Source organism: Dermacentor silvarum, chromosome 2, assembly GCF_013339745.2.
Source record: "Dermacentor silvarum isolate Dsil-2018 chromosome 2, BIME_Dsil_1.4, whole genome shotgun sequence".
Taxonomy (NCBI): domain Eukaryota; kingdom Metazoa; phylum Arthropoda; class Arachnida; order Ixodida; family Ixodidae; genus Dermacentor; species Dermacentor silvarum.
The window spans coordinates 236,268,958-236,283,020 of NC_051155.1; the positions used below are offsets into that span (position 1 = coordinate 236,268,958).

Genomic DNA, 14,063 nt, shown 5'->3' on the forward strand with positions numbered 1-14,063 from the left:
GGGATATGCAAATAGGAGCTGCACGCATTGCCGGCGGTGGAACGAACACGAGGTGTACTCAGTTATGTGTTGCACCAGCGGCACGATACTCGCATCTGCATCAATGTCGGAGGTTATACGCGAGCACGTGCAGCGAAGCGGTTGCGATGGCGCGAGCTGCCGACGCTGTTGCGAGCCTCATATGTCAAGGGTCACAGCGATGCGGAGTGCGCATGCGTGGCAGCTGGTGCAAAGCGTGCGCACGTGACCCGAAAGTCGTATGCGCCTGATTTCCACGCCGCTTAAACCAGGGCGCGGTTTGACCGCGCACACAAAGAAGAAAGCAAGGCTACCCGTCTCGTGAAAAGGCATCTTGCGCGTTAAGAGGCAATGCTGTCATTGATACTATACTGCTTTGTGTTCAGCGAATTTATTTACGAGGTGAATTGCCGTATAAATGAAATAAACACAACGATAGTTATTAGCTCAGAGGAAAAAAAATCTAATTAGAAGGAAAGAGTGTGGGACCGATCCCTTAATTATCACAGGGGGTTTACAGTCGAGTGGTTTTTGGTATACATTGAACGCACCGTGTAATTATGCTCAGGAACTTTTCACTTATATTTATTTATTGTTTAAGACGAGAGGTTTGAGGGTGACGGGCCGCGACTGGCGAATCTAACTGTCTTCTGAAGAACGCACGTACGGTACGTTTAACAGAATCTAACACCTACCGAAGGTCAACTGCTAGCATTTAGCTCGTTTCATTTGTTGGGGACTAAACCCACACGTGTTTATGCTTGAAACTAGACAGCCTTGAGTCAATTGCCTGATCTGCATTTCATATATACGCGTCACGAATGTGCTCGGCCTGTTTTAGGGATAGAAAAAGGTTGTACTTTTTGAAAATTATATTTTGCAGCGAAGTGGTGTAGTGAATTTCAGAGCAAGAAAGATCAGCACTAAATACACAACTCGAATTTCCAAGAGTTTCGAGAACGCAAATAGAGCTGCGTATCGAGGAACCCCCTCCCCATCAAGCTCCAAGATCCTTAACGTTAAGAAATCCGCTCTTTCTGGTTGCACACTTCAAATGGCCACTTCCAACAATGTGGTGTTCCCACACATGCTGCTCTTTTACAGAAATGCCCCTCAAAACTTGCGCCGACTTTCCTCGGCTTTACTGACGACGTTTTCGTCGTCAGTATGATCACGTTGCAATCGTGAGTACCAAAGATAAAAACGTAGAAGAAGGAGGAGGCGAAATACAAAGCGTGGCCGGATATTGATGCAACATTTAGTCACAACGCACGTGGCGAGAACAAATGTTATAGGCGAGCGGTAAATGGCAGCCATTATCGAGAACGCCGGGCGTTTCTCTATCGAATCAGCAACCTCGAACCGTTCATTCCATCGCCGGGGGAGTTCAGACTTGAGAAAATCAGAGGCTTGCGCAAGCACGTAGTATACCTCTATACGGTTCTAATACGGAGAAGAAAAGAAGTCAAACGACGTCTCAAGGTGATTTCGCTCGTCCGCAGGTGCACAGGAGAAAGCCGACCGGATGCACCTCGCCGGAGATGACACAACCCGAAGCGAACACGCCGGGGGCAGCACCTGCTCGCTTCCTATGGTGACTCAGTATACGCATGACAACGGCAGCAGGTCTGTAAAACGTATCATTTTATTATTTTTTTTCTTTCCGGTCCGAAATGCTCTTCGCAAAGTCAACGGCCGAAAGCAATTTCTGCATCCACGACACACCGGGGGAAACGTGCTTTGTCCGTAGGCAGTGGGCGTTATTCCGCAGGCGTTGTCGAAGATTGGCATCGCAGAACCTTACATTATAGATCTTTGAACGGGCCGGCGGTCGGTAACTATTCATGAAGGGGGAAAAGATATACGCCCACAGAACCGCGCCAGCTATGTTTAACGAGACATCTCGGGCGTTTTCATTTATTCTTTTTGATGATTTTGTTGTTTCTCTTTAAAACTTCGTTCTCTCTCTGAGGGCTCTGAGTTGCGGGCGCGTTGAATCGGCTATGGGATAGCGTGACGTGACCAAACACACAAGCAAACAAGCAAGATAAGCGAGCGGCGCGCTAACTGCTCGTGGCTGAACGACGCACGCGTGGAAAAGCAGTTGCACGGTCGATCAACGAAAGCACGATCACGAGACAGCATCGTGCCGGTCACGACCAACGGAGCTCGCTGGAGCGTTTCCCTGGCTTCTGTGCCGAAGAACATTGAGTGAGGCAAGGAACATGGGGCAGCACGGTGCCGTTTGCGTGCGAAGGCAGCGGCGAAAAAGTCAGTTTCATCGACCGCAGCGTTTGGAAAACAAAAGGCGCCCTGGGTAGCCTATATGCGTGCATTTAGGCTCATTAACGCGCCCGAGCAACCAACGCCCTCTCTTGACTGATTTGGTTTCAGTGGGGTCGCGGGGAAAAAAATACGGGGAAAACAAACCTTCACCGTCGATTATACGATCTCCCTAATGCGAAATTTGAGCGCGGCTCTATACGTGTTTTAATTTGGCGATATATTGGCAGGCGCGGACAATCTGTAATTAATCTGTCTAGTGCGGCACGTTGCAAACGGAGCGAAGTTTGGGGCGATTGCCTCGCTAATCGGGAGATCGCGAGAGGCAGCGCGCGTGACGCGTGGGCGCGATTCACAGCAGCCGCCGCAGACAGACCTCCGCTCATGCATGCAGCGCTTTGTTTCCATATATGGTATCGGTGGACGCGCTCGCCGCATGCCTTATCGATGGCGTCATCGGTGAACAGGCGCCACGCGCTACTTTGGTGCCATCTCGTAGCGATCGTTGCCGCAGAACACGTCTTGCGCGGCACTACGCTTTTTTTTCTCACGCTTTCGCCATACCCTAGCTGCTCCTCCACTTTCCGCCTCATGGTTCTGCTGCACCTTCCTCCTCGGCTTTCCTCCTCGTGCTCTCTTCGCTATCGCCGTCTTCCATTCCCCGCTGCGCTCCGCGTTCGCTCTTTCGTCCTTCGTTGTTGTGCTCGTTCGCTCGGTTACGCCGAGGGACGCCGAGGCTCAACGCAGGAACGGGCGTACAAGAGCTGCGCTCTAAAAACGTGGTGCGGAATGACCACCAAGAGAACGCACGCGTACAGTGTGAATCGCACTGGTCAATCGGCCGATTTGGTCACCATATTTCACGAAAGAAATTACAGGCTGACGCCGCATTAAGACCACACATGGTCATGCGTTATATAGAACAAACAACTGAAACGGTACCTATCAGCAGCTTCCGCTGCTGCGGACGCTCGCGCAATCCGCAGCCGGCTATTCACAACGTGATGGATGTTTTGCGGTATTTGTTGGACCTTCGCTGTGAAAAGCTTATGCACGCAATGTATTTCGTGCGAAATAACGAACACCATAGTTCCGCGTTAGACGACTGCATACACATCACAAGCAGCGCACGTGTGCTTATAATGAAGCTGAAAACCTTCGCCGAAAGAGCGCGCATTCATCAACAGTGCGCGCATTTATGGACTGACAAACGACGCGGCGTCGCTGCGCCCGATGCTAAATCAGCAGCATCACGTCACGTCTGTGCGCTGGTGACGTCTAGCGACACCTCATAGATTACAGAAGACATACGGGCTCCGACTGTGACGTAACGGGGGAAGGTTGAAGCTACCGCTGTGTACCATGCGTCGGAAAAAGAAAACGAGCGTGCAGGGCGCGTTCCCGATTGCTATATGCATATGCTCTCGGCCATAGAGTTCTTTCGGCCTACTCCCATGACGTCACGGTCACGGCGTAAAGAGCGCAGGTTTTCTCCTATCTAAATGGTATTGTGCGGCGAAAGGCAGTTGCGCATTTGCGCAAGAGCATCCGTTGCCTCAAATATTGGTGGAAGATGAGAGCGCGGTTTCAGACACAACAAAAGGGAACGACGTTGCGCCACACTGTTGTGGCGCAACATTCGCGGGCTATTCGTGATGGCTGGGTAGCGTTGAGAAAGAAGAACGAACTTAAGCCAGCCGCTGGCGGCCTTCGTAAGGCGTTTGACATCATGCGCGAAGCCGGCAGCGACGGAGGTTGAAATAGCCACGCGATTTTGAATAAGCACGGAGTTGTATATAAACCTTAATCGAATAATAAGTTAGGCTGTCTTTAAAAAGTGATTACCAGCGATTAACTTCTCAAGTACCAGACATGCTGAACCAATACCCAACCACACTGCATTTATTGGAGTGTGGAACTTCATCTAAAGCATTTAAAAGAATAGGAAGAAAACTACTAGCTGAAGAATACGAACGTTCTCACGATGTCTAAAACACTTGACGTACCTTAACACTTTGACATGTTGTACCTTATATCTGCAGTGTAACAGTGCTAATAGTGCATTACACAATTTTTTTTAGTACTGCCATTTCACTCATGCGGACACCGATTACTTGTATGTACAATCAACTCGCTTTTCTGTTTTGACCTGTACAGCATAAGCATGCATTTATTATGTGTTTTTTTTTCTTTCTCCCACTGTATCCTGTCGCTGCTTTGCTGCCAGGGTGGCACGGCCAAGTCAGGCATTTCCTCAGCCTTTAGCCGTGTCTCCCAAGAGAATTTTGTACCAAATTTGCCTTTTAATCAAAGCAAAGAAAGAAAGAAAGAAAGTGCGCGCAAGTCACATAAAGTGCATACTTACGTAGTTCCATTCACTGCTGTTACATAACGCCCGAGTCTAGCCGTCGCAGATTAGATTAGTATAGGTCGATGCGCTGGCTTTGCATAGGGAGCAATTATGCGAGACAAAACGTTCGTGTATATATAAGGTTTAGATCCACGCTTACAGACGTATGTATGGACCGTATATAGTGCTATGAAGCTTCTCGCAGCGCTTCTCCTGATTGCTCATGGTCGATCAAAATTCCGGCTGCTTTTTTTTTTTTTTTTTTTTAGCATTTCAAGAAGGTGCAGAAGGCGGATGCTTTCGCTACACCATGTACCTTTGTGGGCGAGCCCACAACGGTACACAGTGCATTATGGCAGCGCCTATGCAGCTCTTGTGTACCAAATACCTATGCAGTGTCCTATGAACTTTACTCACACGGTGTTGAACTTCGGGAGCTGCAACGCTGCGGGCTCCTCTCGAGCCCTTTCCAACGAACGAAGGAAAGCATAACAGCAGCGAATTTCTCGAGTTCGGAGGCCCCCTTCCCTCCATCGTTTCTCTGCACATTCTTCGGCGTTTCTGATCACTAAACGTACCGCGAAAAAAGAGTCTCTCGATCAGGCCTCCCACGGCGCAACAACGGCATGCCGCGAAAAGAAAACGGCGCCGAGTTCAGCACCTGCAAGGAGATGCCACAAGCGGACCCCCGCCCTCTCCTCTCTCTATCTGTCTCATATGAACGGTGTAAGCTCATATGTAAATGCCAGACACACTGAGAACCCTCGACAACTCCACGGAGAAAAGACAAGGGGGTGATGATTGCTACAGACCGGTATAGCAATTGCAAAGAGCGGTGACGACAAGGTGAACGCGTAAGTAAGCGAGAAAGAACGAAACGCGAATTATAAATGAATCACCGCACGGATGCGACCAGTACGGAACATTGTAAGCACTGCTTGCGGGGAGCACGGCCTAATTGGATGAGGCGTGCGTCGCGCGTCGATGCATGGGAGAAAGAAGCCTTCGTGACGCGGCTTCTTCCCAGGTGTGCGTGCGTGTGCTTGCAGGGGACGCGGTGGTGGGTAGGGAGCTCGGGCGAGCGCTCTCTTGTTTTGCAGCGCGCAGCGGCAACGCGGGGCAACCAACCCTTTCACGAAATGGCGGCCACTCGAGCCCCGCCGATCGCCTGAGCCGCTTGCGTAGTTGTTGCTGCTCCTCTTCGGTCGATATACGGGGACGGCGCAGGGAAGATATGAAGGCCGCGCAGAGAAGCGCATACACGCAAACACAAAAGGCAAAAGGGCTCGCAAATGTTAGTCGCCCTCTACGCGTCAAGTGACCTGGCTGGCCTCTCCAACTGAGAGATGCCGGAGGAGTACGCGGTTCGTTTCCGCGAAACGGATGATGCTCTCAACAGCCTCGAAATCGTGGAGTGCGGCGGAGCAAAGATTGGGGCGGCGGGGTCTGGCGAAATTAAATATATATATAAAGTGGAAGTGCGTGAGTTAAAAAAGGAAACGCCGTTCCACGGTCGACCCAGATGGCGTTCTCACCATTTCCCACAAGCGGGAGGCAGCGTGATGTACGCGCATGTCTGACGTCATACGCTCGAAATGCTCATTACAGCGGAGAGCTATCGCGGGGCACGTAACCAATCAATGACAAAGAAAGACGTACAATCAATGCTCCCGAGTAGGTAGGTGGCCGTGGAAAGGAAAGAGTAATAACCGAAAAAGGCGCTCCAAGGTGAAGCAAATAAACTGCGGTATTTCTGTATGTCTGACCGTCAGGCAGTGCACCGCATGCGTAGTAATGCACTATAGTACCAAACCCTATTCCGCACACGTACCGCAGTATTTTCACTTTGAAGCTGCCGTCACAATTACTGCGTGGGAGACGGAAAAACGTTGTTGCTCACACTCGTTCGCTGTCTCGCTCGCGTAATTAATATAACCAACTCGCTTTCTCTTTTCTCTCGAGAGTGCGCACCGCGTATGGCGACGTTACTGATTCTATGCGTCGTGCTTTCTTGAGCAAGTGCAGTCACCATGTTTTGTCAGCCGAATACTTTGCTTTGATGGGCTCGGCTATAACCGCTTCTGAACGTGCTTTCTCGAAAACATGGGGAGTGACCGACAGTAAACGGTTTCGTGCTTTTCCAATCGCATGACCCAGAAGCCTAGAATCCAGGACAAACATGCTCCCCTGGAGAGATAACGCGACGAACATAACGCCGTAGCATTCCATTCTCCGACTTTGTTCGTACGAAGAACAGGCAAGGCGGCGGTTTCTTTTTCTTTTTCCATCTCCTTTTATGTTAATACCCTATATATGAACGTCGTTTGCTTCTCACCTACCGTTGCTTCCCCTAGGAAAGGAGGCGGAGGAGAGGTGCTGCGCCAGTCCACAAAAAATATTTAATTTCACCTTAACCCCCCTCCCAGACATGCTCCAACCCTCAATGCTCGGAAAACACTAGAACGCCCGAAAAGAAAGGGGAAAAAATACAGTATTTCCTGGACCTTTGCGGCACTGTTTTGTTCCTATGAGAAAAATTAAGTACGTCGCTTCCAGTGGCAATAGCCACAGAGGAGCTCCGCAACGTCGGAGGGCGGCACAAACGCTGAGACGGAGAGAGTGACTGAGCGTATTTTGTGCCCTTTATGGCGGGGAAGAAAGAGGGAGAGTGCAAGGCCGAGTCTCTGTGCAGCCAGTTTCCACGAAGAATCAACGAACCGCGATGGCGGATTCCGCATAACGACCGGACGGATGAAACACGGCCGGAAATGTGTAGCCGGAATGCAGCGTTCCGCGCATCGGTTCCGTAGTACATCCGATGTGCGACGCGCGAAGAAGAATGTGGCCGTCGTACTCTGTAGCAACTGGGCTGTCATGACGCGGAGATGGCGTCACCGAAGGATACAAGCCGGCGGATGAGGAGGAGGTCAGTGCGCGCGCTATGAACAGCGGGAGCCGTGTAGGTAGGTCTGCGAACTCGCGAGTGCGTGGCAAATCGGAGCTGGAACACCCTCTAACGCATCGCGAGACCTATGCGACGACGGAAACACCGACACGTTCGTCGTGCCTATCGTGCGAACGCACAACGGCAGCCGACCGACGCAGAAGCAGCGGTGCATGCAAATCTCGTAACGGGAAAAGGACACGACGCAACACTGCAGGCAGAGAAAAAGATGACGAGAATTGGAGAGTAAGCGATGGTTTGTTGACATATGTTCAAGTCAGTTGCAGTAAATGCGCCAGGTACAGTGGCGCACCTGCCGGGGGGAGGGGGGTTTCGGGTGTTGCAACCCCCCCCCCCCCCCCCCCCCCCCCGCGTCCAGCCCCACCAGTCCAACGTGTACCTTCAGCCCTGTGTTCACATTGTCATTTCAATTCAGGAGGTCGCTTGAGGTCGAATTTTTCTGATTAACACTCTCTCACTGTCTTGTATTTATTCATTCACTCTTAAATTACTTTGAGCAAAACGCTGAATAAATAAACATCGTCATCATCCTTGGTGTCATTATATTATTATAATTGTTAGGCATTTTACTTGCTGTTGGATTCCTGTGGCGAAAGCAAGGAAATTGCATATTATGCAAAGTGCTTGCTCCCCTCCCCACAAAAATTTAACCCCCCCCCCCCCCCCCCGGCCCCGCCCTGACAGAGATCCTGGGGATGAATTGTTGTAGTCGGACTTAAAGTAGAACATCTCAAATTATTTAGGTATACGTATAGCGTACAGCTGGGCAACTGATAGGGAACGAACATCATGTACTATACGTTGTTCAGGTGTGCGCTGCACTCATTCATGGAGCACCAAATAGCCCATACCTACGTGTTCCTGGGTTATATTTTGGTATGCCGTACACTGGCGGGCAACTCGACGTTATTACTGCCTCAGGAGTAATTTTGCGCACACCATGTTTGCACCGTCATCTGCCCAAAACAGCTGATGTTTGGTTTATTTTTATAGGTGTATAAACCTTTAAATGAAGGCGATGGAAGCGCGCTTTGCGAATCCAGCTTAAGTCTGGCGGCGGCTGTATCATGGGCGTCGGAGATATTCAGAGGCGGTAGGTGGGTTCGCGGCGCGTAAACTACGCGATTAAGCCGTCGTGCGCTGTGGCAACGTTGAGTCAAGTCGCGGCTGACGTGCACAGCAGCCGCGTGGCTGCAGCGACTTGGCTCGCGTCCATGCAACAAAAACTCGCAAGGCAGCGTTTTTCGTTACTTTTTATTTTCTTCTTGCGGTAGCGCCAGCCGAGCATGTTTCCGCTTGGCGGCACCGAATGATGCAGAAGGGCGCCCATCCTTCGAAACCCGTGAAAATTTTCTTACGAACTGGCTTCTGTCACGACTGTTGCACCATGCCGGTCTCGCGAAGTAGTCGAAATCGGCGCTTCCATTGAACAAGCACGCACTGACACCACTAGAGTGTTGTGCTCTTCTTATCACGCCTAAATCGCGACAAAGCAAGGAACTCCACTATCTGTCAACGCCATAACGAATGCGGCCGACATAGGCATGGAAGGCGCGATCAACAACAGCTTGAAAGTTGCTGGACCGTCTTCCTTTGGCAAAGATTTTCAACTTGGCAAGCTGGGTGGGGGGTGCTATATATTTTCCTTGTGACGACTATATGCCGCTGAGCTGCCGAGCATGCGGTCGGGGGTTGAAGCGGCGGCCGCATTCAGCTAGAGATAAGGGAGGACTACAAAAACACCCGTACGGTACCGTGCATTGAGTGCACGTTAAATAACCCAGGTGGACAAAATTATTCAGGAGTCCCCCACTATATGACATGCCTCATAATCAAATCAACGGTGCAGCCAAGGAGGGTGATATTTAGACCTTGAGCGTGGCCAAGGCTTCTGTCTCAAAACTCTACACGACCAAAATGCCTTCTACTAATTCTACAGACTTCGTGCGCGCGCGCGCGTTTCGACCAAGAACGTGCACACCAGTGTATATATGCACTTGTACGACTGAGCGCAAAACCCCAGCTCAGCCGGAAATCCGTCGTTCCCTCCAACGCCGAGAAAGAGGCGGGTTATTTCACTACACTTCTCGTACACTAAGCCGGCCCGCACCGTGCAACAGGGCGACGGCGTCACGCTCCCTCCTGCCGCTACTGCTGCGCACATGCTACGCACGGGGACTGACATAACCGCGCTGCATGCCCTCGTAAAACATGGCCAGCTCGCGTGAAGGAACGCGACCGTCGTCGTCGTCGACAAACAAACAGCAGGCGGCGCGCACTCCGCCGCTCCGCCCCAAGCGCATTACGGCACACACACGGATGACGCTGTTTTCGCAAGCACCACATATGCCCCGTTTCCCGGAAGACGAGAAGACTAAAAGTCGTCGCCGTGCGAATATACATAATCGGTGACCGCGGACAGTCAGCGACGCCTCATTGCCCCCCTCCCCCCTCGCGATTCTCTCGGCGCGCATTGATGATGCACAGGCCACGCGTGAATGCAAGAGCAGCACTGGCTTGCACGCAGCCTGCACATGTACCGCGAGTGGAATGCGCAACACTTGTCGGATCCCTGCGCGAACAGCAACTGCAGGCGCGAAAAGTCGCTGATCGCCGACGTATCCGAGGTCGAGCGCTGCCATCGAGGTCTTCAGTCCAGCCCGACTTCCCGTTGGCGCTGCTTTCGTGCATGAGCGCATAGTTTTCGAGTGCACTGACTCGACGTCAGACGGCCTCGCGATGGTATACTCGCGGAAAGCGATCGATCAAGAATACGGACACGGATCTCGGAGAGCGAAAGTACTGAGATCCAGGGCATTATAAAAGAGAAGTATTTAGTGGCTGGAGTTTTCAATTTGACAAACGCATGCATCAGAACGAGATCGAAGCACAACTTACTATATATACTATGAAAGACCGTGTGTTGCAACAGTACTGCTTCGGTTCACCTCTTATCATCCGTCACGCCGAACGTCTAATATTGCGGCTATATATTAATGGTCAACGCCGAGATCGGCGAACCAATGACGCAGGGCAAGAACAATGCATATACAAACAAAGGGAATCATTGCAAAATACGGGCTCAGAAAGCAAGGCTTGCAACGAGGTATTGCATGCATGCTGCCCACAACGTCGACCCTAGAAAACGTGAGCGAAACGCAGTGCGCAATCTCGAGAGGAGATAAGTGTGGCCCAGCGGGGAGCAAAGTGTTGAAGGGGGCAGCGAGGAGAAACGAGTCGATAAATATGGCAGCAATGTGTGCGGGCCGCCGCTTCTTCGAACTCAGCAGCCCGTACCATTGCGAGGCAAATCATCGCGAGTGTTAACAGTTGCAAGGAGACGAGACACGGCGAGCTTCTCTCGGTGAAGGATTATGAAACTACCACGACAGTGGGAACAGGAAAGACGCAATGTGGCCACACGCACGCACGCACGCACGCACGCACGCACACACACACACACACACACACACACACACACACACACACACACACACACACACACACACACACACACACACACACACACACACACACACACACACACACACACACACTCTCTCTCTCTCTCTCTCTCTCTCTGCCGATAATTTCCACATAAATGTCATAAAAACAAACAAAAAAAAAACAAGCACTGACAATACGAGCAGCAGCTATAATAATAAATTATGTGTCCCTGAAGCATGTCGCCTTAAGTTGTGAAATGAAAGAAATGACTCCTCAAACCCGAGCTCACAGATCACAAACAACCGCTTGCATAGCGCAGTGCAACGAATGCGTCGCGCTCTGTCGAAATGAGGATGCAGGTGCATTCACTTATTTTCCCAAACAAAAGACACAATGCACTCTGCGCCACGCGACAGCATGCGAGCCCCAGTCCCGGAAACACAGCGGGGACAGCGACAGGCAGCGCAGCGCTTGTTGTGTATATTATACATATATACAGGCGTTGTCGGCATCTGTTGCAGTCTCCAGGTGGCTGCCGACAACAGCTCACAAGTCCTGATCAGGCGGGCGAACGTATAGCTGGCAGAGTCATTTTCACATTCGCTCGGCCTAACTGCGGCTATGTCGTTTTTTTTTTTCCCCCTTAATTATTTTGAACATATGCGTATGCACGGCAACAGACTTGCGCACAACGCGTCCGCGGAATCCTGCGAGCTTACTGCGCATGCAGACCATTTTGCCTATGGTACATATACACTAAAACTGCGTCGTTTACCTATAGAGGACAAATATGCGGCCACTGGCTCGGCGAATTGTATACCTGCTGATGAATTCACCAATGGGTGAAGAGCCTCGCGCATGTGACCGCACAGTGTCTAGATGTCGAGAGCCAAAGGCAAGGCATTTTGTTTTTATAATACCATTCCTTTTTCACGAAATAACTTCGCCAACTTTGAGCGAAGCTGTTTTAAACCGTACGTTATTTTCCTCGCGGCAAGCGGCCCGTGGTGCTCTGAATAAAGCAGCAGCCTTATATACTATAGTCCCATTGTGCATCGTTCACCCAGGACAAGCCGCTGTCATTTTAATATGTATATCGCATTTGGTAACACCTGAGTGCTTACAACGGTTCACACAGCTTATTGCTAAATATCTGTTTTGCTTTCGCATTCTCGGTGGTGTGGACACACATGCAGTGCAAGGCGCGCATACACCTGTATACAGGACGTGGTTTCCGTTCACTGCTCCCGCACTTATGCTGCTGACGGCAGCAGGCGTGCTTTTTCACAGGAAGCGAGAAAGTGCCGGAGGTCTGAAGTCTAAAACTGGACTAACGTACCTGCTCCAAGCCCAACGTCATCGGCAGCCGTCAAAAGAAAGCGAGAGGAAATGGTGTACGTACGTGAAAACAGCCGCTACAGCAAATGCAAGAGGAAAGTTTATAAAAAGAAGTTTGTGATCTATAGGGCAAATTTCAACGCAGCAGAACTGCCAAGCCTTTTTGGGACGCCTAGAGGAAATTCCGATTGCAACACAAAAGCAAAGGGGGCGAGGGCTGTATAGCTGCGCGTATGCGGTGTATACGTCGGTGCGGTTACGGGTGTTTGCAAGTGGTGTGACACTGTGTCTCTTTAGGACGTCAAACATCACAAATCGACAACAATCAAGTTGTAGGAGACGCAAGAGGGAGCAAAATAGTTCGCAAGTCTGATATGCAGGACCTATATATACATATTTCATTTCAGCGTTAGCGTCTAGCCGAACACGGAAGTAATCAACGATGAGCTGAGAGATCACGACTCAAACGCGTGTCACCGATGGCGCGAATTCCGTTGGACTTTTTTTTTTTTTTTAAACAAGGGGATGGGAGACATAGAACTTCTTCACCGTATAATGCGCCAAAAAGAACGCCCAAGCCGGGGTACAACACGGGACCAGACATTAGCGGACTGGAAAAGAAGGTCAACGGGCGCGGCATGCATGATGCAGGTGCAAGACTGAAGAGGAAGAAATGAAAAGTGGCGAACAGTCGACCAAAAAAAAAAAAAGAATGAGAAATTCCACGTCACTAAAATTTTTCTTCGCCTAACTGGCTGCATCGTAGCAATGGCTGAGATGATGTACTGCGCAGGCGCTCGAACTGTGCTTGGGAGTCCGCTTTGATTTCGCACTCTTCCTCACTGATTAATGTAAGTTCGCGTACACATTTCGACAGGATATTTGGTGCAAGGATTGCAGCGGCTATAACAAAATGATATCCGCGTTAATAGTGTACAAACGCGGCTGCTAGCGTCTCCACATGCGAAATCGATCTCCGCGGTGTCGTATCTACGCTTGGTGCGGCAATGCGGTACAGATCTAATTAATAGTTCATTATTTATACCCTCAGTATACATACACTACATTATAGAGGAGCCGGATGGGCTGCAATCAAATATACAAGCAAAAATGAATTGCAAACTAGAACAGAAGGGCCAAATAAACAACGTCATCAAACAGTTACTTCGCAGATGAAATAAAGCATCCCCTGTGCACAACAATAATACGGGAATCTGAACAGATGAGCGTAGAATGGTACAAAAAAAAAAAAATGGTACGCGGGTCGAATTCACGAAGCGGTGCGTTCGTAATTGCTATTTGCCATTGGTCGGCCGCCTACATCAGCAGTATCTCCAGCATCAGGATTGGCTGGAATTTTCTTTTAGTGAAATACGGCCGCAGGATGTTGGCGACGACGACGCTGACGTTCTCAGGTCTCATTCGCCAGATCCGGGGTATAGCCCTCTCCACGCCCCACCACAAACACACGCACGCACGCTTTCGTAAATCCCAACCACCACAAGCCTCTTCCGTGTCACCGAGCTCCCACGACCAGGGCGTGCGCAGCCATCAAAGCGGACGCCGTGGCCGGTCGGGCGCTGTCGCTGGGCGCGGCCGCCGACGAGAGAGCTCGCGAGATCGGCCGTTCGTCTCGTTCGGCTACGCGCATAAAGAGAGAAC

The 14,063-nt window shown here is 50.7% G+C and overlaps 1 protein-coding gene across 12 annotated transcripts in view; it reads right to left on the reverse strand.

Moving 5' to 3' along the window:
• LOC119442887 (electroneutral sodium bicarbonate exchanger 1-like) overlaps positions 1-14,063 on the reverse strand; it is a 215,272-nt gene that overhangs the window by 72,813 nt on the left and 128,396 nt on the right. The window contains exon 1 of one of the 12 annotated variants that reach the window (XM_049662436.1): positions 5,069-5,195. The exons of the other annotated variants lie outside the window; for them this stretch is intronic. The gene's annotated coding sequence lies outside the window, so the exon portion shown is untranslated. Of the gene's footprint in view, positions 1-5,068; positions 5,196-14,063 lie in introns of those variants that run through there. 12 annotated transcript variants of the gene reach the window in all.